The sequence below is a fragment of the Monomorium pharaonis genome, chromosome 3 (genome assembly GCF_013373865.1).
Source record: "Monomorium pharaonis isolate MP-MQ-018 chromosome 3, ASM1337386v2, whole genome shotgun sequence".
Classification (NCBI taxonomy): Eukaryota; Metazoa; Arthropoda; class Insecta; order Hymenoptera; family Formicidae; genus Monomorium; species Monomorium pharaonis.
Window position 1 is genome coordinate 10,901,766 of NC_050469.1, and position 25,086 is coordinate 10,926,851.

Genomic DNA, 25,086 nt, shown 5'->3' on the forward strand with positions numbered 1-25,086 from the left:
GTTTTTTCGTATTATAAGAATTGTTTGATAAGAATTTTAAAAAGTTAAATATCTCTATTGAATCAAAAGGAAAAGAGAGAGAGAGAGAGAGAGAGCGGAAGAGGGAGAGAGTATTCAGAGATTATTATATAGTTACTAATCGAACCATTAACGCAGACAACATTGTAATAAAAATAGCATGTATCGGTAATAATCATTTTTTAGCACGTATTGTTCAAAGCACATTTTTTTTATTCTATCAAACATTCTTGGTAAACAACTTTCATGTGGCTCGATAATTGAAAGAACCTTGGATTGCATTTGTCGATATAAAAAATTACAGTATTGCACGTATTGCGTTTCTCTCTTCCTCTCTGTCTTTCAGCTCTTGTTATTTAACAATCGCTTCTCCCAAAGGCAAAAGGTGAATCGAGTATTAACTGTTTGCCAATTTCTGGTGTGATTTAAGACCGTCGACCTGTTTGCTACTGGGAAATCAGAAAAGTTACCGTTAAAGCTATCGTGGCTGAGCTATACGAACTGTCGCGATGTCGATAAACGTTCATAACATTATTGGAGCTGCACCGTGTTCGTTTCAATTCAACGCGGATCCTATAAATCGCGCGTGTGCGAACGCGGTTTGTATCGATCGACCATCGTAGACTCTCGCTAGTGTGAAATTGTTTCGTGAATTCGTTTCCGCGTGCATCATGTGCATTGTTATGTTCGAATATCGCTGAATTAGATAATAATGAGGATATCGTGTGTGAGGGTATACGTGTGTCATGTCGGGTATTATTTAAATTGATTTCTATGTTATGCACGTGGAATATTGCAGAGTGATACCGCGACCGCGTTCAGGAAGCGAGAAAGACGTGACATTCAACTGATTAATCCTAATTTATGTATCATGTTTGAAAATCATGTCAACATATTACGAACGTATTCTAAATGTGTCCAATGGCATTTCTGACGATTAATTTATGAAACTTGGCAACTCTTTGAAAAATTTTGTAGCAAAGTTCACTCGTAATCCATCTCGCATCGAAAATTTCCGGATATAAGAATTTAATCCTGTGAAAAGTCATACTAAATTAGGAGATTAAAATAGTTTAAAATATAAAACATAATAAATAAACAAGGTTTACATTTTGCCGTTTTTATCTCCTCGTTATTTGCCGAACGTCAGATTCTTACGCTCGTGCAATTAAGTATGGACTACATTAAATATACAAGGAGTGTCTTTGTGAAACGACGGAACTTTTTATCCTGATTACACCGTTGGTGCAGAGCTTTGCTACTTACTTCTTTTGGCTTAGCCGGGGAGTCCTTTGAAAGAATATCAGTCTAGAGTATACCTTTGCATTACGTTATATAAAACTGTAAGGTATCCCGCACAAATCGAATAAAAATGCGATTTTATAACGAAGAGTATCAAGGTCGAATATGCGCTATAATTTTTGTGTCAAGTTGTACGCGAGTAATATCTGAGATCTGTCAAACATTACGTGCAGGTTATTTATGTAATACGTTCGCTGATGGCGAACAATAACATGAATACGGACTGATATGATCCATCTGGTTGCAAAGCACTTAGGAGAAAGGGAGGAGAGGGAGGATTTCTTTGGACGTCTCGGATTGTTAAAAGGACAAAAAAAAAGAACAAAAATAGGAGACACTCGCGCTCGAGCGCGCAATCCTACGGACGTTGCATCTGCTAAGAGCGTCCAATGTCCTTAAGGATTGGAAAGGTCTCGACTCCAGACTCTGGAGTAAAACGTAGCTGAGGCTGAAAAACGTTGACAGATGTAAAGATGATGAATTCTGTACACTTATCTGTGATATGTCTGACGCTGGGAGCGTCGAAACGATTTGCATCGAAACATGCAATCGCTATCTCGCTGAATATATTGTTAACAACAATTATTATCTTCAATTATCAATTTCTAATAATGTTAATGACAATTTTTTCAATATTCTTTGTTACGAAATTTCCATTTCTATTTAATTTGTGTGGGATAACTTCTGTATTTTATAAAATAATGTAAAAGTATGACTGATTTTAGACTGATGTAATTTTAGAATTGTATGTAATTGTATTTTGGGAAATGTATAACTACATTAATTTATTCTTGTTTTATTTTAAAATAATTAAAGCTAAATTAAAGTGTATTTACTAAAGAAAAGCTACGAAAAGTATAGTTATTAAATTAAATTAAATGTAAATTATTATTAATTTACCTCCATTATAGTCATAAGTTAAATTTTTTATTAGATGAAAGTAATTAATGCGAGATTATTTATTATATTGTAAAATTTTAAAATCTCTGACATCTTAAGGATAATATTTGTTGCAATGTATTATACATTCAACAAAGTGATAATAATGAATAATTTATTATAAGCGTCCACATGTTTGAGATATTTCGTAAAAAAATCATAATGCATATAATACCGCAAGGCAATTATAACTCGACGGCATGAAAGCTATCGATTCAGAAAGCGTTTTCAAGATACAGATTACATAAACACCTATTGTATACAAACACTTAATGGATTTTCATTATTGAACGCGTTACAGAGCATGCAATATCCATATCATTGCGCCTGCTGATAATATTTCCCGATGGTATGCTATCGTACTGATGAAATATTTAATATTGCTCTTTGCGAGCCATAATATATGGAGAGTAGCGCGCAAATGACAATTTCAAAGCCCTGTCAATAATAAATTAATTTTATAGTTAATTCTAAAGGACTAATTGTTTCCTAATCGATTGAAAAAGTATTAAAGGGATCTTTGTTCGACTGTCTCTTCGTCTTAGTTCACGGGTTAAATTGTATTCGTCTCACGTCGGTATCCAATACTGAAAGCGCACATGGTTCGAGGTAAACCTATCCTTAATACGAGCACGGAGGAGGTTGTCGGGGTCGACTTAGCTATCCAGGGACAGAGTGGTGATGCCTCGGAAGTGCAGCTATGCATTTTTATTGAGTGCAGTAAAGGATCTATAAGCGGCCGCTTAGGATTCCGATTAAGATACCCAAGTTTTCTCGCGCGTGTCTATTCTATATTAAAAATAACATTATAAATTGCTTTTGTAAAGTTTTGGATATAGTCATTAAATTTCTAGAAGCTTTTGTATATTTTCGTTGTTTTTACAAAATCACAATTTAAAATTGAACATATGGTTTTATAGATTATATTTCTTTGCATGTCAATATTCCGCGTGTATTCCGATGTACGCGAATTGTGTGATTTAAAACAAGCATGTCGAACTTTTCAACTTTTCTGAAAGAAAGAAAAAAAATTGTGGTGTCTAAAATTTTTACTTCATCTTACATTTATTCCGCTGTCCGCAAAGTAATCTACTGAATACGACATGATCCTCTTCGCGCGAGATATTGCCGCTCGTTGAGACCGGACTGTCCGAGTCAAAGGCAATCGCCTGTTTATAGGCAGTATCCAATCTACATTGAACGGTGATAGTAGCGGGGGCGTTTACACCGCTACTGCTGCTTGAACAAACAAGATGTAAATTCACCGTGCCGCGCACTAGGCAGGAAGCAAGTAATTAGACGCGTTGTTGCGGGGGTCGAGGCTTTGAACTCCCGTTTCGTATCGGAGGCCACTGTTTTCTCCTACCCTCATACCCAAGCCCCACGTCCCTTCACCCTCGTTTCGTAATTCCGTGCTTCCCTTGTTCATCTTCTTCAGGAGTATACATAGGCCAGCGGCCGCGTTTCGCGTTTCCAGAGTCCCGCATGTGAGCGCGCACGTCCACGCGTCCGCTCGTGCGGCAAGTACAAGTAAGGATACACAAATTTCGATCGTTTACGGTGATCTATCGCGCTAGATCGCCGTGTTGTTGGAATTTTAATGAACACGTACATAGAGATGTGAGTTGCGACGGACGCGCCTGTCATTGACCACATGTATAGGTATACATTAGGCCATTAAATGAGGATGCGAATTAATTCGTAACCTTTGCTCTTTCTTTCTCGCTTTCTTTACGATTATATTGCGCCGAACATAAAGTTGCTCTCCTTTAGAACGAAAATAAATATGCTTTTAACAAGTACAGGGACAAAATAATGTGAATATCTATAAGAAATACATTGCTTTTTTTATTTATAAGAGATCAAACTACTAATTGTTTTTAATACAAATTCTATCCTTCTTTGAATAGTCATACAATGAATAATTATAGAATGTTGTATTATTTCTGTAGTAGAATATCTTTCAATTAATTATGCAAGGAATGTTGGATGAAGACATTTTCTTCTCAATATTTTCCAATAATGATGGCAGAACTAAAATGATGGACAAAAAAGGAATAGATTGGTTGAATTGTTCAGCAACCAAGAATAAATCTAAAAAGGTCAAAATTAATGAGACTCTTAAAAAATCTTACGTAATTTTCATTAAAATTAAAAAAGTTTTGAATTATTGAATCACTATATTAGATTGATCATTTTAAATTAAAAAATTTTGACTTTTAATTTTTAATCAATGATCTGAAAAATTTTCGAGTATAAAGTTTTAAAGAAATCGAGCTGATACGAAAATTTGTGACACAAAGAGTTAATTGACATATGCATGAGAAAAATATATGGAAAATTGTTTTTTACTTATTTTAAATACATTTTAATTTGACATATAAAAGTGAGATTTAGAACGAGATTTAATTCTATATTCCTTTAAAAGCGAAACGAATAGTTCAGGAAAGCAGATGAAATAGAACCAGGCATTATTAGGAAAAGCATATGTAAATGATGTATTTATATCACTGTACACTTATGTTATGCAACTCTTTCCAGCATCGATCATTGTTCGTGATATGAAGTAGTAGCACGCGAATGTAACCCTCTCGAGTGTTTTTACTCGTAACACGTATCGGAAGGTGAAAGAAGTGCTAACAGAAGGATTCCGTTGGTTCAACAAAACTAACGTACGTACCAGCGTTGCCTTCTACTTTCCGTCCAAGTGTAAAATCTTTTCTTGACTCCTTCGTGGTCGCCGCGCACGAGAACGGCGCGGCGGCGGTAGCGGAAAAAAAGATGGCGAAGGGCTTTGGAACAACTCACTGGAGTACCAACCGAAGTCCCTGCGGTAGTCTCCACTTTCAGTATTTACTATGTTCGAGGAAAAAGTGCTAGTGCTTTCGAAGATCGTTCTGTCAGGAACTGGTCTTCCTTCACGTGCTCCGCCGTACCGTTACTTCGTTCTTATCCTTATAGGGTATTGAATTAAATATGGCATTTTAACTCTCCCTTCCTTTCTACGTGTTAAATCGAAACTCATTGTCATTAAATTCTCACGTTGATTAATTTACGATAATTATATTTCCGCTCTCGTCTTCATTATTAATGACTAATACCGAAAGAAAGCAATTGAAATGTATTGGATTTTCCATATTGGAGTTTATGACATTCGATTTTTCTCATTTTTCGAGCAACGTCATTAAATCTTGATATAAGTGATATATCACGAATATAACGGATATCTCTATGAAAGTTGATGAAAAACGTACGTGATACGCATCTGATATAATGCTTCCGTCACATAGTTATTATCTAGACGTTGCGTCGCGGAAAAAGTTTTTTTTTTTGTGAGTCATATAAAATATTCAAAAATTGTACTACATTCGCGGTGGAAAGTGCCTGCCCGCTGAGGTATTTCTTGAACATCGTTAGAGGAGGCCCTTGAACCGACGAAGGGCACACGACAGACAAACGAGGGGGTCGAAAGAGCCTGCAAAATGCACGCGGCGCGGAATATACTGAACTATATCAAACAGCACGACGGTTAATATTGGATTTTGTCGGAGGGAACGAGCGCAAGGATCGAACGTGTTTCTCGTTAAGTGAAGCAATTACCCAGACCTATCTGTTACTTAGAACACCGTCAGCAGCCACCACAGCCTTTTAGTTTTGAAGACTACCTCAGCACTACGTCACAACCTGCAGTGCTGTGCATTTTTGACTTCATTCTTTTTGTTTCGCAGTGTCATCTACAGTTGCATCAATTTCACTTTCACATGTAGCGTGCGTAAAAGGATGAAGGAATAATATATATATATATATATATATATATATATATATATATATATATTGTTTAATATTGTCGTTTTTACAGGATGCTTGGCTCCGAAAGTAGTAGTCAACGAGTTCCAATCCCTCATCTTATACATTTGCTTCGGTTATATATGAGATTAATTGGAAAAATTGAAGGTTGTACGCGAAGAAGTTACGAAATCGGGATGATAAAAAAATCTCCGTTTTAAAAATTCCACGTTTTACAATGAAATTCTAGCATAGTCTTGTTGTATTGTCGTTTTTGAATTAAGATATTCAGACATAGAAGTTATTTAATTATTTAATTTCTTAATGTTTGCAAAAACCTCTTCTCTTCGCATTCTTTCCAAGTTCCCAAGATTTATACTGTCGAAAATATCTTCAAAAATGACAAGATTTGTAATCGTAGATTTTCTTATCATGTGATATTTCTCTATAAAATTTCTTCTCGTTGTTTACGCCGCAGCATTTGCATCCATCAGTTATTATTTCATGTTCATAAATCCAAAGTCAATTTTTATACCACTTATCTATAAATTTTATAAAAAATTGAAAAATTAATTTATTGTGAATTTTACATAACTTTACAAATCATAAAATGCACCACGTACTTCATGTGGCAAAGACTTTAGTTAAATTTTCATATAATCAATTTTATATCGGTAAAATGATGAAAAAAATAGTGTGTGTAGGTTTTTCTTTCGAAATTCATAACTAAAGAATACTGAAACGTTACTCGTATAAAGCGCATGCCGCAAATTTCTACCTGAATGCGATGCTTTTCTTTAGAATCGGCGGATGTTTTTTTTTCAAAGCGCTTGGCTTTTTGTGACTTCTGTCGCCTGGATCGATAAATCATCGTTTCGTAACGAAGAAATTGGCCCGTACCAGATACTCGCTAATTATATATCCCGTATCGTGTCAATTTTACTTCACGCTGCGCTGCACTCGATGCATCGGTAAACTTGTAAATAATTAACGAACGTTGCTCTTGCCATCGTTAACATTCCAGCCTGGATCTGCCTATTAGGAGATATTGCTTGCGATCATGGCGATGCGTAAAACTCGTTACGTTTCAGGACATGTACATGATGGCGGGCGGTATCGGAGCGGAGCTTTAGAGTTTTAGTAAAAAATTTGTCTGTCGATATCTATCGCATTTCTGATATTTTCCCAATTCTTCGCAATCGCGTTTGCCTTTGTCTCTTTAATGCCTTTCAGTTTTATTGAATAGATCCCAAATTAACGTTTCTGCATCTGACCATACAAGTTACATTGTATAATTTTGCCAAAATATTAGTAACAATTAGTCAATCAAAGTTAAAAAATTGAATCTGGAATAATCATGATAGACAGATGAATATAATAGGAAAAGAATTTTTACCTCTTTCTATCTTATAATATAATACAAATAAATATAATGTAATAAATATGAACTCTTAGAAACATCGTGTTAGAGAAATGATTAAAAATATCAAATAATTAAAAATGTAAAAATTTGTCAGTAAAATTATCTGGTACACGTTCTATTTTTGTTAACAAAAACATGTTATTTTACTTGTAAAATTTGTACGACTGACAATCTGCCTTAGATTATCACATTTATATGCACAGCTTTGTAGGCAATGTCCTTAATCCATGCTTTCGTTGTGGGATATCACTTCTGAAATTTTAGATGACCACGGTAGTAACCAACAGACGCGGGTAAGGTAAAGGGGTCGTTTGAAATTAGCCACGGATTTTAGTAGGGGCGTCAGGTTTCAACGTGGCTGGGTAGCTCGTGTTAGAGTGTATGATCGTGCTTCACTTCGGAGGCATGCGCGTTGAATCTTAATTCACATTATTAGCTTCAACTGTCTATATCGAGATCACGCCCGGTGCGATAGATCTGCCTCGTAAAGAAGCTGCTCTGAAATTCAGACACATCTTTCGATTTGATTTCGCAAAAAAGATGTACATACATATGTAAGAAAAAAATATATACATATATATAATTAATAATTTATGATACTATTTCAATTCTCTCTCTCTCTCTCTCTCTCTCTCTCTCTCTCTCTCTCTCTCTCTCTCTCTCTCTCTTTCAGAAATTGATGAATCTCGAGATTTACATGCCGATTCTACATTCAATGTTGTTACTCGATTATTATCAAACTTGAGCACCCGTTTTAAACTTATATGAAGGAACTAAGTGATAATTAACAGATAAGATAATCCCGCTGAGCTTATGTATGACTGAATGTCGCCGATTCCATCTTTCTCTCTGGTGTTCGTTCGCAGGAGCAGGATATGCTTCTTAAGAAATTTCTGCGATGAAGAAACGATTTACGAGGTGATATAAAAAATAATGGTTTAAATAGAAGAGCTCGCGCGTAATGGAACGCTTAACATTCTTTTGTCTCGGCGGGACAGCCTATCTCTCCAGATCATATCAGCTAATTATTTCATGGGAGAATTATTGTCCCACCGGATCCAGTTTAAGTTGGCTCGCCGAGGCTACCTAGGCGGTCTAAATATTTCCAAGTCGCGTCTTCCGGTGGATGCAGCCCGAACAGGTTGCGAAATCGTTTCGAGCAGTTTTTTTTCCGGGCTCGGGATGCTTTATAGTAAAAGTATTCATTTGCAGCGCTACTGATTTTATGTAATAATGTCGCCGGCGAGTTCGCTGTTCGGTGTTAATTGCTAGCAACGACAAGGATATAATACGCACAGATTGTTCTCAGGTTCGCCTTGCACATTATGTAATTTACACGTAACGAATTCCGTTTTTGCTCCGCTTTGTTTTGTTTCCTCATTATACCGTTGACTCAGCATTATATTACTTCTTTTTCGTCGATGTTGATACTAAAGAAATATTATTTTCACAGAGCTTTTTTATTTTCACTCTCGCATAGTAAATAAGGACGTAATAATTGTGCAAAAATGTTGTACATTAAATTATCAAAAAACGCATAATTTATTTAATTTCTTAAATTACTTCAAGATTAATTCTGATCGGTATGATGAATATTTACAATAATTAAAGACTAATAGATAATAGAAATAACAATATTATATAAATTTAAATTGTAATATAAAACTGCAAGACGATTAAGTTTCGAAAAGAATAACTTTTTTTGAATAAATTAAATTTTTTACAAAAATTACTAAAAACGTGGATAGATTCTCTTTTTCAATATGTATTTAACATATTGTTCGGAAAGTAAATAGGATCAAACAGAGAGAAAAAGAGAGGGAGGAGAGATAAATAGATAGATGGGGGAGAAGAGAGAGAGAGAGAGAGAGAGAGAGAGAGAGAGAGAGAGAGAGAGAGAGAGAGAGAGAGAGAGAGAGAGAGAGAGAGAGAGAGAGACTTATATGCAACAGAAAGGTTAATGCTGTGCAATTATCGTGCGCTTTTCTTAATGCCAACATACACGTTTTAAGCTGCGCATTTGCTACTAACACAGCCAATAGCTGTGCTTATGAAAGATGCATTGTGGAAGATAAGCGCTTCATGGGGGAGAGTAGGAAGCAGTTGCCAGAAGGGTGCGGGGAACAGGGTTAAGAGAAGCTTCTAGGAAAGCGAAGTCAGACGAAAATCATAATTGTTCGCTGCGTTAACTCGACGTTAAAATGGTTCTCAGTTATTAATACCACTGTGAAATAGCGCTAATCTCGCTTATAAGACAGTCACGAGTACGTTCGCGTAAGCGACGTAAATACTTTCCTAGAATACATGATAATCTTAATCGCAAGGGTAGTTATTAGCACCTTTAGGTTTAATGACGGAGTTACAATGTGTTTCAGAAGGAGCAGAATGTCATTGCCGTCAAATTTTCACTGTTCAGAAACTTCTCAAGCTCAATGTATTTTTTGCCTATTAACGCGTTTCTCGAAATAAAATTTATTACATCAATCATGGTCACACTATTGAATATTGATTATTTAAATGCGACGCTTTTAAGAATTCATTAATGCATAATTTATGAATTCTCGAAAGTTGAATTGAATAAAATTTGATTAAAATTAACTAACGATATTTATCCAACAAGTAATTCAACTCTTTACTTTAAATTGATTTATTAATAGTTTAAGGAGCAGCTCATTTAATTTTATAGAATAAAATATGACAATTGCTTCTTTAAAAAAAATGTACTCTATGATATATGTCTAAATACTATTCAATACGATTAAGGCTATGATATTTCTTAAATAATCGCATATACGTACTTGTGTTAGATATGCTACTCGACAGTGCTATTCTTCCTAAAATTCCGTCATTCATGATTGGATGAATAGGGAAGTACACGTAAATGAGATGGTGAACAGAATTGAGAATGTGTCTGAGGAACAGAGAAAATGAAAGCCCAGTTAGGGAAGGTGGATCTCTCGGTAATGAAAGTTCATTCTATTGGGGAAGATTTTAACCGCGTTGAATGTGGGCATCGAGTATTGGCGAGAAATGAGAAACGAGCTACAAAGAGCGATTCTTGTCCATTAAATTGATTTAAATGGCGCGTTCTACGTAGATCGAAAAAGAAAGGAAGAAATTCGCGAACAAGATTATACGATAAAAAAAAAAATAGCAACACGTTTCTAAATCAAAATGATAAGCAGATTAGCCGGATTTGAAGTTGTAAATATACTTCTGAATGCAACGGAGGTGGTAGAACTTCTAAAATGAATGAGGTAATGCGATCATCGTTATACTTGTGCAAATGTAACTTAAGCTAAAAAGGGATTACTTTATTTTCTATTTTATTTATACAAGTGTAACGATTTTTTCACAAGGATAAACAGATTATAAAATTTAATCGGAAATGCTTCTTGTAAAATAAATGTTATTTAAATTCGTGAGAACTTTTGAAAACTCTGTTGTAAATCGTGAAGATTATGAACAGTATTAATTTTTATGATTAATATAACTTGGATTAAATGGATAGACTTCATTTAAATTTTAAGCACGATATTTTAATTACTTATTTGTTTTATATCTAGTTGAATATTCTTCTATAATTTACGCAGTATTAATGTCCGATTGGGAGCTTTGTAATTAATGTAGAGAAGCGCAACATTCATTTAAAAGTGCTTATAGCTGTTTCCTCATCGTCTCCTGTACATTTCATTATTTCTTGCCGTCTTATCTCCGATTGTTTTCGGCTCGCACGTACGTGCATCCGAGAATAGGGCGTACTTTCGGAATTTAATTGGGACCCCGTGACGGAGCCTCGCCCGATGTTCGTTACTACGGTCTGTGTGCTTTGCTGGTCGAATTGAAAGCTTCGTTTCACACATGAACGTACACAGTAGTCCACGTAACATGTCTACACACGGGCACGAGATTTCTGCTTTTCTATCTTCCGTTGTCGCGCGCGTGTATGCGGCCCCGGGATGTTTGCATCCGTGCGCGTGTGCACGCGATACGCACAGCAACCAAGGATTACGTGTCACAAATTGGTATTACCTAGCATTGCGAACATAGACATAGAGACAGGTGTGCACGCGGCATTTCGAGAGAAGTGTCTCGAAGTGCTTCTAGCATACCTGATGCGATTCTGTGTAGTAAGTTCTAACACGATTTCGTGACAGGCAATTTGCTTTGTAAGGAAATAATTGCAATCAGTTAGACCAGCTAACACAACCGAATGCGCGATCGTTTTAAGGCCTCGCGAATGAAGCGCTGAAAGGTAGAAGTTTATTTTGCCATTTCAGCCGTCACTCTAAATACAGTTCCTTTGCATTCGGAGAGTCTTAGAGTTTCTTTTTTCCCTTCGCGCGAAAGAAAGCAAAGTTCGCGCATCTCTCCTCGTTACGCCAAGTTATCGTGGCGTTATTCTGGATGAATAGTTAACGCTGTTTAACTAGTTAAAAACGCAGTTTACAAAAAGCCTCGTATTTTTTTCGCGCCAAGACGCGCGAGTGGAATCCCCATCTTCCAATTAAAGTTGCGAATTTTCTTGAATTTTTTCCCCGCTGAACTTTCTATCTTTCGTCGTAGCGAATGCGCGCTATCGCTAAGTACGTCTACATTTCCAATTTGTCCAAGCAGTATCCGTATACAAAGACGATCGTTGCTCGTAGGTGTCCCGGGAGAATCGTTTTGACACGGAACTCCGATAGATATATACATTATCGAACGTGTGGGCGAATGAATGAACTCGATCGCCACTGTCGATCCTCGGAAAATTCAACTTTACACTGCGGGGTGTCCTGGAAGCGCTTTAGAGGTAACGCTATATACGTATGTATATATATCCTATATGATATATATATATATATATCCTATATACATACATATGTGTATGTATTGCTCCGACGATATTGAAAATATTTTAAGAAATCTGTCACGCTGGAGAATTTACCGTCCGATAAAGTCGCGCGGATTTAACAACATCGGCCGGGATTATTCGACGAGGTAAAAACTCGTTTTATTTGTGAATTCATCGGCGGGCAGTCAAAGAAAAATTTGTTATTTTTTTGTAATTCGCTTCGACTCGTTGATTTTTTTTTTTTTTTAATTGATTATTGATCGAATTATTTCCGTTTACAAATATGTTAGTCAAAGACTCTGCAAGACTTCTGTGATGTAAAATGAAATTCGTCGATTACACGTAGAGGCACGATGTAAGAAGAGTACGCAGGTAAAGAAACATTTCGTCGTATTTAGGTGCTCAATTTGCGGGAAGATTTATTTTATTGGTCGCGCGTTCACCTAAACTTCCCACGCAAGGAGATCCCTCGTACACAACGAATAAATCCGCCATCGTATACGAAACGGTCGGTACATGTCGAGTCATTCTGCGGGTACGACACAAATTCCTTTTCCCGAGTATAGCGCCGTTGAGGAGAATCCCGGGTAAATAGAGTGCCACTGACCGCGCACGTTGTAAAAGACCCGTACATTTCGTATACGAGAAGTCAGAAATGGTGGCAGCAATGTCTTCTTCGATCTCGAGTCTCTTTCAACCTGGATAATCGTTGCCATTTGAAATTTACACGTAATTCTATCCTTTCTCATGGATAATACATTTCCCCCGATCGGGATTACAGCTAAAGGCACTTATTTATGAATCTACTATGCAGCATTGATCGGAATATATACTCCATTAAAACGTGCACAGGTCTATATATAAATAAAATCTAATAAATTGTGTGATTTTCATAATTTAATTAATCATTTTTTAAGAAAAAGAAAAAGATCTCTTCAGAAATTTGCGTCCTTCCAAAAATTGAGGACCAAGTTTATGGTTCCGCAAGTTCAGATAATAAAACCTGCTTACGTGGATAAAGTATATACGCGATCGTTACTGTCTTCGTTGCAGCAGACGTCGTTTCCCTTTTGTCGTTACATAAATAACTATGTAATCTCATTCCCTGTTATTACAGCTGGATTGTGGTGCATACTTGCGCTTATTGGATCTGTTTACAGTAAAGACCTCCGATTGCAGTAAACGCACGTTTAGCGCGCCGAGTAGGTATACATACACGTGTACACGTCCCGGAGGTATCTCGCGGAATTTCGCGAACGGTGGTTGGCGAAACATTTCCCCGCGAGGTAGGTAGGTAGGTGGGTAGGTAGGTAGATAGGTAGATAGGTAGATAGGTATCAAAGAATTCCTCATGACTGACTAACGCTCGATTTGGGCTGGGCGAGGGAGGGAGTGTCGACGTGGATGCACAAACTACGGAGGCGGCAACGTGCGTCCGACACAGCGTTGCAGCAACTACTGTGTATATGTACCCACTGAAAGATATTGCGGCAGCAAATCCCATACACCGCGCCACGAGGAGACGACGTCAAGACGCGGATTCCGCGGCAGCCCCCGTAGCGAAAGCGTTTTCCAGACGATGGACGTCAAACGAAACTGGGGTGCGTGAATGCGTTTGATCTCGCTGGTTATACACGGCGAACAACTTGCCGCTACCGACTCCCGTCAGATGTTTCTGTTTCTCGGAATTCTTCCGCTTCTTTGCCGATACTCGTCACGGGGTGTTGTCTCACGCTTCGCCATCGCTCCTCGTACCTTCGTTTATTTAACAATCTCGAGACAGCGACGGGAATTACGGAGATAGTGATTTCCTAGCAACCGATGCGCAATAATTTTCGGAGCCCGAGTAGGAATATAAGTGGAAAATAAAACGCATACCTTATATAAAACACATAATTTTATAATACAAACCTATTTATCATTACTTTTATTTCCTTAATAATATATTATGTGTAAATCTTGAATATTTAAATTTTAATATCTCCTTTTTGGAAATAATTATTATTTTATTGATATCATTGCCTTAATTATATTAACGATAATGATTAATGATGAGACTTATATTAATATATATATATCCATACACGAAATTCGTTATTGTTAATAATTCTGTAGAAATTGTTTATTCCATTCAAAATTTTTTAATCCAATTTTCCTCTATTTAACTATGATTAAAATGGTTATTGTTAAAAATAAATATGCAGGAAATTAATTTAACGAATATTGACAAGTAAAAATAAAAGCTTTCTTAAATAATAACGCGTATTATTATTATTTAAATAATTATAAACTATTATAAACTATTCTGATTAAAAGCAAGATGTAAATTAATAATGATTGACTCGATTGCATATACCTGCAATACAACAACGTTTTTCAAATGTTATTGGTAATTTTAATATGTCGAACGTTAATATTCGGAACATTAAATTTTCAAGTGTATATATATAACATTAAAATTACCAATGACATTTGAAAAACGTTGTTGTATTGCAGATATATGCAATCGAGTCAATCATTATTAATTTACATCCTGCTTTTAATCAGAACAGTTCACAATAGTTTATAATTATTATATATATATAATTATAACGTCTAACGTTTTAGCTTTAATTAAATAATGAAAACATTATATCATTGACAAGTTTAATATTACTCACTAATTATACTAATTGATAACTTTTATTAAGTTTCCTTTATTCTTGCAAGAATTTATTTTTTGCATTATCTAAACAATAATTTTGTAATCATTAAAAAAAAAATCAAATCTTAACAAATTTTGAAATTAAGAAATTGTATTTATGAAACATTTTTCTAGATAGCGATTAATTCTTGACTGGTAGATATATTTGATAAGTGTTTTTACGACACTTATATTACGACATTTTCAGTTATTCTTGCAGGCGTAAAGTAACCCTCGTAAATAAGGTCTTATATTGTTACCTTTCTTCTTTATTGTTGACGATTCTTGTGGGGTCGGCAGCCGATTCTTACGTGCCTTCTTGCGCAAGAACGAGACGCGCCGCCGGTAAAAGTATCTTCCGAAGGGGCAGGCATCAAACCCCCTACTGCCGGAATCGTCGCCGGCATTGCGCTCGCGCAGGGTTGAGCGCGCGTGTCCGTGTTCATCGTGCGGTATATACGCGATGTGGAGCAGTAGCACCGGCACCACCATCAGCACCAGCCAGCATTCAGCAGCAGTAGCCGCGGCGTGGCTGAAGGGGTTTCCCTGATGCCGATGTGTTAAGTTTGTCGTGGAGTGTCGTGTCCGATCGTCGTCAGTCCGATCGGTTCGCGTTATCCTCGACGTGCCTGGTGCGGGGTGCTTCGGGTTTTACCGCGACGGGAAAAAAAAAAAAAAAGAAAGAACTGGCCCGACTCGACGTAGCGGCGAACTTTCCGAAGTCCTCGTCGAGTGGGCGCATTGAGATCGGGTTCTGTTTCTCATACCCGGAGTTTCGCAGGTGCGCGATTTTCGATTCTTCTTTTTCCAAGGGAGGATCCGACGTAGGATCTTGTCGTAAGTTCGCGCGTGATCAGCCGGGACAAGTTGCAGCACGAGTTCTTGCTTTCTTCGTTCTTGTTCTCTCGGAACGATTGTCGCTCCGAGGGCAAAAAGAAGTTCGGGATCGGTTCATCGCTCGGGTATGTTCTCGTGTTACATGTCGAGCAATGTGTAGAGGAAGATTGGAGAACTTGAAACTGACGACGGCGAGGGTTGACGGGTCACGTGATCTCAAAGTTTTCTTGACAGACATTTGATTCCGAATTCATAATCTTGATCAATACGTTCGTATCCAATGTGCTAATGTATCAATGATTTTGCAGCTATACCGTAATTGAAATTTCTCGCGATTCTGGCGATTGACCGTAAACGTAAACGGTGCTTATTTGTTAGCCTTTGCGTTTAGTTTTAATTATTTTGAAAATTCATTATTTTTTACGTTTAGTACATTTTATTGCGTTATAAAAGCTTTTCTCTATAAAATTTATGTAACGCAAGACACTATTATTTAAATATTATTGTGACATTTATACTCGAGAACTAGAATGGCCTTTATCGTTGTTTTAGCAATGTCAAATCTTGGATCTGAATCGCTTTCAGAATTACTCACGCAATCGTGAGTAATTTCAACGACCTATCGATTTACTGAATATCGTTCGCGTTTCCGTTTGATTTAATGTTACTATCGTAATGTCACCATCCTCAGGCAGTTTTTCTACATTAATAAATAACGGAGCGTACTTTATGCTGTTACGTTATCGCGTGATAATGACGCCTGATGCGCGCAATTCTTATGCTATAAAAGAAACTTGCGTTCTCTTTCTCGGCATTGATTAACGATTCGACACCCGTTTGGCTCAAGCATGAATTCGTACGAAATCCGGTGGCGTGCGGATCGTTCGATAGATTTATGACGTACATTGACGATCGTTTGCTCGGCGACCGCTTGTCCCGGAAGTATAATATTTCCGAATCGATCGTACGTCGCCGATCAGAAGCCACGAATAATCGTGTTGTCACCGGCGTGTACCGTACGCATGATTACGCCGATAAATCTTTGCCGCTCGGTGTAAAGTGCAGAAGCAGAAATATTCTCCTATTCGGGAGAAGCGACAAAATTTAAATATTTTCGACGGATCCAAGAATATTATTAAATATTAGGATATTGGTAATGATAGAGTTGAGATATTATTTTTGAGATAACTGTTAGAATAATTTGATCAGTTGCGCATATTTTTTGTTTTTTTTAAATTCCAGTTAGATAAAATACAGATAGATTCCGGACGGTATCCGTCCGGAAGCTTTTCTTGTTGATATTATTAATGATCGTAAAAGAGGCCTAAAGTAGTTAGATTTATTTTTTTAATTGTAAAAGAAAAACAATTGAATTCTTATTTCTATTAGTTTACAATAAACCAGATTTTACACAAAAAAAGATTTGAGAAAATATTTTAAATTTAGAAATGTTTCGTATGTTTCTTTTTTTAAAGATACAGATACATATACAGATTTTTCAAGTAATGTAAATGGATTTAAGCTCTTTTTATCAAGAACACTAAGAAATCACGCGGCTGCACCGTTGATGCTATTGGCGCTAATCACTCATTCTGTCCGACGAAACCCGTCGCCGTCCGTAAACATAATTGAAAAATACCAGAGGGCAAAATAACGCACGGAGTGCTCCGGCACACCGATCCATTTTAGCACGGTGAAAACAACAACGGTTGACAACAACGGTGATTTTCTACGCGATTTTGTAATTCGACGAGAGGAGACCGTCGCATAAGTGCAGTGAAACAAATGTTTCACGGACATCCGGACATCGCACTGGTAGCACCGTCGACCCATCGATAGTCGGAGGCGCGGTCAAAGGTGATTCGAAGATCGTCGACGATATGTCCCCGGGAATCCACGGACTTCCGTGAAAAAGTACGTATTATCTCTCGTCCGGGGGATATACGGGGTTAACGTATCGGCGATTTGGTGCTGCGACCGGAAAGAGTTATAGACCAATCCAATCGTGTAATTCGAAAGTGCCTATTTATTAAATTTACTCGAGCGTTATGGAGTACTATTGCCGCGTTACTATATTCGCTTCCGTTCGTTCGATTACTACCTTCCGGCTTTCCTCCGCTTCCAACCACTTTTAGTTTTAGTAGGGCGTTCAGTCAAAATGTCACGATTAAATAACTTACAACGTTCCTCAATCTACGATAACTTAACTAAATTTATGTGTATACGCGCGCGCACGCGCGTGCGTGTGTGTATATATATATATATATATATGAAGTATTATATATAATAATATAATAGTATTATAGTTTTATATGTTTAAGTAATCGCCCTAATCGATTATCATTATTTACATAATAATAATACCGTTTCAATAAAGTATTATAAATGTACCATCGATTAGAAGGCGATTACTTCGACGTTCATCAGCTATTAAAATCGAATATATCAGATTCGACATATTTTAATTTATCATTTTTCTTATGCGAAAAATCTCATTAGTTAAAATTTCAAGAATGTCATCGTAATGTCAATGATATTCGCTCGCGTTTTCTCTGTTTTTGTCTTTTTCTTCACACCATTCGGACGTTTTCTTGTGATGACTTCAAACGATTCTCGTTGGTACTCGGCTGAGTACTTTGGTACTCCAGCCGAAGAGCTCTCTTGTACAGCTAGAAAGATGTATGTGTTGTTGTCGATTGAGTGGTGTATTCGTGCATTTCTTTTATTGGTTGGAAATAAGCACACACAATGCACACGTGTTATATCAATGCTTACATGTTACCGCGTTTTTGCGCTTTTCAATTTCAAATATGAATCGTCATTGTATAATGCAGTATTCTATTCGTTTGACTTGCACAAAACAGCCTACGGTCGTTGAGTTTCTATAATCTCGAGATCCTGTTTGTCGCGGTGTACACAAACCCCGTTAGTAACTGCAACTTTCCTCGTTAAGAAATGCTGATCTGAATGAGCTCATTCTTATGGTTGTTCGTTGTATTCGGAAGAAACTCCCGTGAAAGAAAGAGTTTCATCTCCCTCTTTGCAGGCTTTTTTTTCCCCCTTGTGCTTTTCTTATCGTTTTTCCGCCTTTCTCGTCCTCGTCGCCTTAACGTGGTCCGCAGCCGCCGCTCGACGCCGGTAGTTAAAAACTTTTAATAATAGATAAATGAGCTGAGCTGCGATTGTCCCCGAGACTTGTTCGAGGCGCGACTGAGTTCCCAATCATTTTTGCGGGAAAATTCTAGAAAGAGATACAATCCCGTAGTGAAACTAGATGTTTTACTTGGGAAGATGAATGTTATATACCCGAAAGAATGGCTTATTGCGCTAAGAAAGGTTCACATCTACAGAAATATAACGACAGATACTAAAAAAAATGAAATACCTTTTTCTGACAAGTTTTTTCGTCTGCTTCCGTTCTGCAACACACATATTGATCTTACCGTGTTTTTTAACATTTCTTAAACTCGGGTGATCAATGTCAAACTTGTAAAGCGGGTCGTTCTTGTGAAATTGAAAGCGAAGGAAAAGTGATAATATTTCTAATTTTATTGCGTGTACATTATGTCGTGCGTCGTGACCGTGCGTACGTATCAGCATACTGATAATTCCGTATGTGACTAAGTATGCAGGTGCATGCACGCCACAGGGTGGTTCGGATCGCGTGTCAGCAATTATCCGAGGCTACAAAACGATACCGAGGATACGTGCCCGGCCGCTTTTCAACCTGCTCACTTCCGGAATGCAATTACGAATGTTTTGTCGCGTTCTGCGCGCGTCGGCGCGTTTGCGTTTACGATTTGTCGTGGAGTTTTGTGCGTCCACGAAGCCTCGATGCCGTGATACGGAATTGTGGAAAGAGAGCAAAAGAGAGAGAGAAAGAGACTGATATCAAGAGCATAACATACACAATTATACGTCCCTTGTCCGTAACCGAAAATTTATGATGAGACCCGAGACATCGCATTACGCTTTCCCCGGATGCGCGTTTCATGCGCACCGATGTTCAATGTCGCAAAAATTCGGGAATTAATTCGATAATTAAATTTAGATTTGTCGGCAAGATAATCTTATCGTGTAAAGCGTGAAATTTTTTATCACGATATCGTGTAGGACTTCAAAAACACATTGATATTCTGACGTAATTTTAGATTTATATCCATAAATGTTTAACACGGATAAAATAAATAAATGTTTCATACGGATAAAATTAATGGAATTGCACACACATATTTTGTTTATAAAACAAACATCTTTGATATTAAATTGAGATTAATATAATATACAAGTAAAAAAACTATAGATGTATAGATTTTATTTTAAAGAAAATGAAGCCTTTGATAACAAATCGATGCATCATGTATGTTTTAAGATACAATTTACTTTGTTATAAGCTAAAACCATTACAAGCTAGTAGCACTTTCGAAATTGCGTAACGCTTTATTAATTGGTTGACATTACCTGCCATATATCGTTCCGCTTAAACCGTGCGTATTAATGAGATTTATCGCATCGGCGATGGCGCTCCTTTAACTTTAGCGAGGAGTTTATTTTCTGCACCCGCGTTTATTGCGAGTCACTTCTCTACAGGCGTTCACCGAAAGCGCGGACTTTCCTCACCTCGTAAACTTTCAATCGACTCGATACTATTCTTGCTCTGTACACGCCCGATGGCTATAGAAAAATTTCGATGATGTACAATCGTACAAGTTTTAGCAACTTTTTACTCGACTGTAATGCTATTGGATGCAAAAGTTCACTCTCAATTGAAATATCAATTTAGCTGTCTACAACATAATATATAGAAAGCGATTTTATCTACAAATATTTTGATGGAAATCTCGAGAAATTTTTTTATACAAGTTAAATTGAACGCTATTTTTTCGTTAATTGCCAACAAACAATGTACATAAACATAATTTTAATTCTCGAAAATGTTTAATTTTCAAAAGAGAAATACTCTACCGCGTTGTGTACTTATAAGAAATTGTTGTCTTGTTGTTGGTGTATAAGATAGCCAATTGAAGTTTGATATCGCTTCCGTCCGGCTTTTTCATGGATTATGTCATAGTCGCTAATCGCCAGATAAAAGATAAACAAGAAAAAAGAGATGCTTTGGTGGACGAGTATACCAAGTTGGATATTGGCGATCGTCCGCGTCGTATAGCAAGAAGTCGTTGTAACGTTTCTTCTGCACCGGCTGTTTTTCTCACCCGTGCTTTTATGACGATGGATAATAAAAGTAATGTCCGTCGTAAAGAAAATAGAGACGCCGTCCTGTATCGAACATTGCGGACTCGTTATGACCGGAGCTGTCTCTTGGCTCACGGAGGCAATTGTGTCGACGTTTTCGGTTACTTTTACGTTTACAATATACAAGTTAATTTCGTACTTTATTAACGTAATTACTAAATAGCTAATATAGAAAATAATAGAAAATTATCGTGATACTTTGATAATAAAACGTTGTAATCTGGTTGCACAATTTGGAAATTGAGTATATTCAATTAGTTTACTTGTTGAAAAATGGATGAGTTAAAATTGTTCTAAATAAAATTGGTAAATGAGCAATATTAATTCCTTTCTAAAATATATTAGAATTATTGATAATAACATTAAATTTACTTAATTAAATCAGTATAATTTTATATACAATTAGTCACAGAGACATTTTGTGACTAATTAGAAATTTTACAGATTCAACCGGAAAATGCCAATCAAATTCTTATAATTGATTATATTAAACATTTTAGCTATAAAATTTTATAGATATTTTTAATTATTAATATTCTTTAGTTTGCATACATATTTCCTTCTTTGCCTTCTTTGTGTTTTCATTATACATTCATAGTATGAAAATAGGCATTATTTGATTATTCAAATAATGCTGTATCACATTAATACTGTTATAAATTATAATTATTATAATTGGAAGTCACATATTCATGAATAGCTCTAATCTTGATTTGATTTTTCGAGTAATTCATATGTATACATAATATTTCTGGTTGATTTTAATTTTTTATCATGAAATAAGCTCGTCTATCTCAACTTTTATTATAGCAAAAAACGCGATTCAAAAATTTAGTTAAATCAGTTTGAAAAATGAAATGGAGAATCACAGCGCGATGCGTCAACGGATTAAAATGGGGCGTGATTTAAGTTGACGGGTCGGCTGCGTCGTGTATGTACACGTTACGGTCTCGCTAAAATTTAACTACTTTTGACATCGCGTTTCGTTTACTTCTCACAGTTTTTGGCGTTGTTTCGGGAAAACAAGCTGTCGCCCGATTTACGCTTATCGACGACAGATCTGACAAATTCGGAGTATGCCGCATCGTCACGGTGCAATGGGATTGCAGACGCATATAATGGCAGAAGCCAAAGCGATGGAAGCGCTAGGTCAGTCTAGCGACGAAGGAGGAGGCAGTGGTAACGAACGTCGGGGGTTGTACGGCGGAAGCAGTGCGAGCGGCCGATTTCCCGGATTGGCCTGACGTTTAATGAACGCCGGCAGACGTTTTGATTTAGGGGACAGTTTCATTCCGAGGCGGGGCACAATAACCGCCAATTTGTAAATCGCCTCGTAAATCTCGGCCGTCGCAGCCGGGAGCGACGTAACGTCGCGCCATGCCGCGCCGTGTGCCGCGGCGAATCTCTACTTGTACTACTGACCGGGCACAGCCGGGGATCCATTGCATCGAACTACCGACATATCGTTAAAAAGAGATCAACCAGCGATTGTAAACAGCGCGACGGGGCAGTGTAATGATTGTTACGGCACTGGGGCAATACAGCGCGATTGATACGGTACTGTTTGATAATTGTTCCAATTTCTAATTGGTCCAATTACCAAATGGCGCCATGTCAATTGTGCTATTGCCCGAGTGCCATAACAATTATTATTAGCACCACATCGAGCATTATCGTTATTAATGAGTGATACATTAAGAATCAATTTGTGATCTGATGTATTTGTTATGTAATGTTTTAAAATTATGATTGTGCGAAATTAGGGAATAAAAGCGACATTAAACATGTCATATTTGTGTTAGGATAGAATACTTCTCCTGTTACGCTATGGTATTTATTTAATTAAATGCAATTAAAATTTATTTAATTAAATGCAATTAAAATTTATTTCTTTGTTTATATTTGTTTTATATATTTAACTCTCCGTCTTTACATTACATGAAAATAAAAATTAATGCGTCTTGTATGTTATAAATTTACGTTACTAGCGATATGCATTTAAAATAGAAAAAATTTTAACATTTGTTTGTTTTTATACTCATCTAATATACATATTCGAAATTTATTAAGAAAAGTTTCTTGAAAGAATTAATATCAAAATTTTGTCACAACTTCGGTATGCATCTCATAACTATTCGACGTTCGGTCTCTCGGATGCTCGTTTCTCGAGCGTAAACATAGCTGTGTATGCCTTCAAAGTTTAGCATGCACTAACTGCGGTCTTCACCGAGTAGACGTGACATAACACGAAGATACCTAAACTACGTGACTCCTTGCGTGACACGCTTATGTATTTGCATATAATCAAGGTGTCGGAAATCTCAACATTTGATAATTGCATATAATTCTTCGTTTTTTTTTTCGAGAAAGATATTCAAAGAAGTTGCGATATCAAAATAATTTCTTGTTTAATCTGTTTGCACTTTTATTATTGTAAAATTGTTAGATGTAAAATTATAAATTCATAAATGTTTTGCGAGTAAGAGTTTAATAATCAATAATAATCAATAAAAACTGTTGATATTTAATTATATTCTTTACAGTATACTTTTTTTTTGAGATATCAATATTACAATTAATTTGTTTTGTGCGATTTTCTTAAAACTATATTTACTATTTTTTAGTTATCAGCGATCATATTGTTCTATATTACTGCAAATACAAGAAAAAATATCAACAGAGAACCGCCCGAAGCTATCTATGCGAAACATTTTTCCATGAGCCTGTCACGAACAAGTTTATGAGAAAAATAGATAAAGGAACACGAGCGTTACTATAACGGTGTTACGTAACTGAGTTTGCTAATTATGGAGCGAGCATGATAGTAGAAGTGAATTCAGGGTTGTGGCGACGCAGGCCATTTTACTCGAGTATCAACGTAGCATCGTTATGGAAATCCCTGTTATATATCTAGTAAAACTCGTGATAACATTATGAATTGCGCATTACGCGCGTAATATTAGAAGGCTCTTTGCACTTTAAATTTCCGTATAATAGTCTGTAAAAACTTTCGTTACGAGCTTTATCCAGAAGTTATCTAATAATATTAATATTAAAAAGAGAAAGGAGATGTCAACAATACTCTAAAGAAAAATCAAGTTACGGAATTCATAACATAAGGAGAAATGATAGTAGATATGAAATGTGTTACACGTTATTAATTTAGATTTATATAAATAGTGATATAGTAAATGAATACATCGTTCCATATGTCAGAACATATATTGAATGAAAAGCCTGGTACATGCGTATAGATTTTGATAAAAAAGAACTCTCATCATTCAGAGTCTCTATTTATCTACATTTCAAATAACATTCTATGTATGTATTTCTATACAAAGTTACCGAGCTTGACTCATCGAATCATTTTTAGCTAATATAAACATCACATTATTACACAATAATCATTGAAGCATACCAATATTAAATACAAATTTAGACTATAAATAGCAATTGCATCTTGTCAAATTTATACATATATATACATTATATAAGTCGAGAAGTTTGATTAACATTGGACGTTCGTTAATTACCGTATCCTTGCGTATTACTGACTTAGCCATGCGTTAATGATTTCATGGTTGTGTGCGTTTCCGACCAATTGGCATATTGCAACATTGCAATATGCATTTGGTCATGCACATTATGCCATTATGCTAGACTGACGTGTACATATGTTCTCCATGCTCGTGTATTGTGCTAGATTTATATCGTGCCTTTAATGATAGAATAGGGTTATTTGCTGAAGACCACTAATAATCTGTACCACTAATAATCCATGATCTCGGTAGCTACACGAGTAACGAATAACGGCCACGGCAAACTATATTATTAAGATGAATATGTTGCTTACGATCGCTTTTACGCACATTTCATACTTTTCTAAACTTATTTTATATTATATTTTAAAAAATCTAAATAAATTTATAGCACACGAAAATATTGTAATATGAAAAAAATATTTGATAAAATCTTTATTAATTTCCTTTTTGTAACTAATAAAATTTT

General features: G+C 36.3%; 1 protein-coding gene across 15 annotated transcripts in view; it reads left to right on the forward strand.

Moving 5' to 3' along the window:
* LOC105831519 (lachesin) overlaps positions 1-25,086 on the forward strand; it is a 268,879-nt gene that overhangs the window by 21,980 nt on the left and 221,813 nt on the right. The window contains exons 1-2 of one of the 15 annotated variants that reach the window (XM_036284109.1): positions 14,603-16,094; positions 17,301-17,739. The exons of 5 other annotated variants lie outside the window; for them this stretch is intronic. The gene's annotated coding sequence lies outside the window, so the exon portion shown is untranslated. Of the gene's footprint in view, positions 1-14,599; positions 17,740-25,086 lie in introns of those variants that run through there. 9 more of the 15 variants (XM_036284110.1, XM_036284113.1, XM_028190386.2 and 6 more) reach the window with 9 other exon arrangements.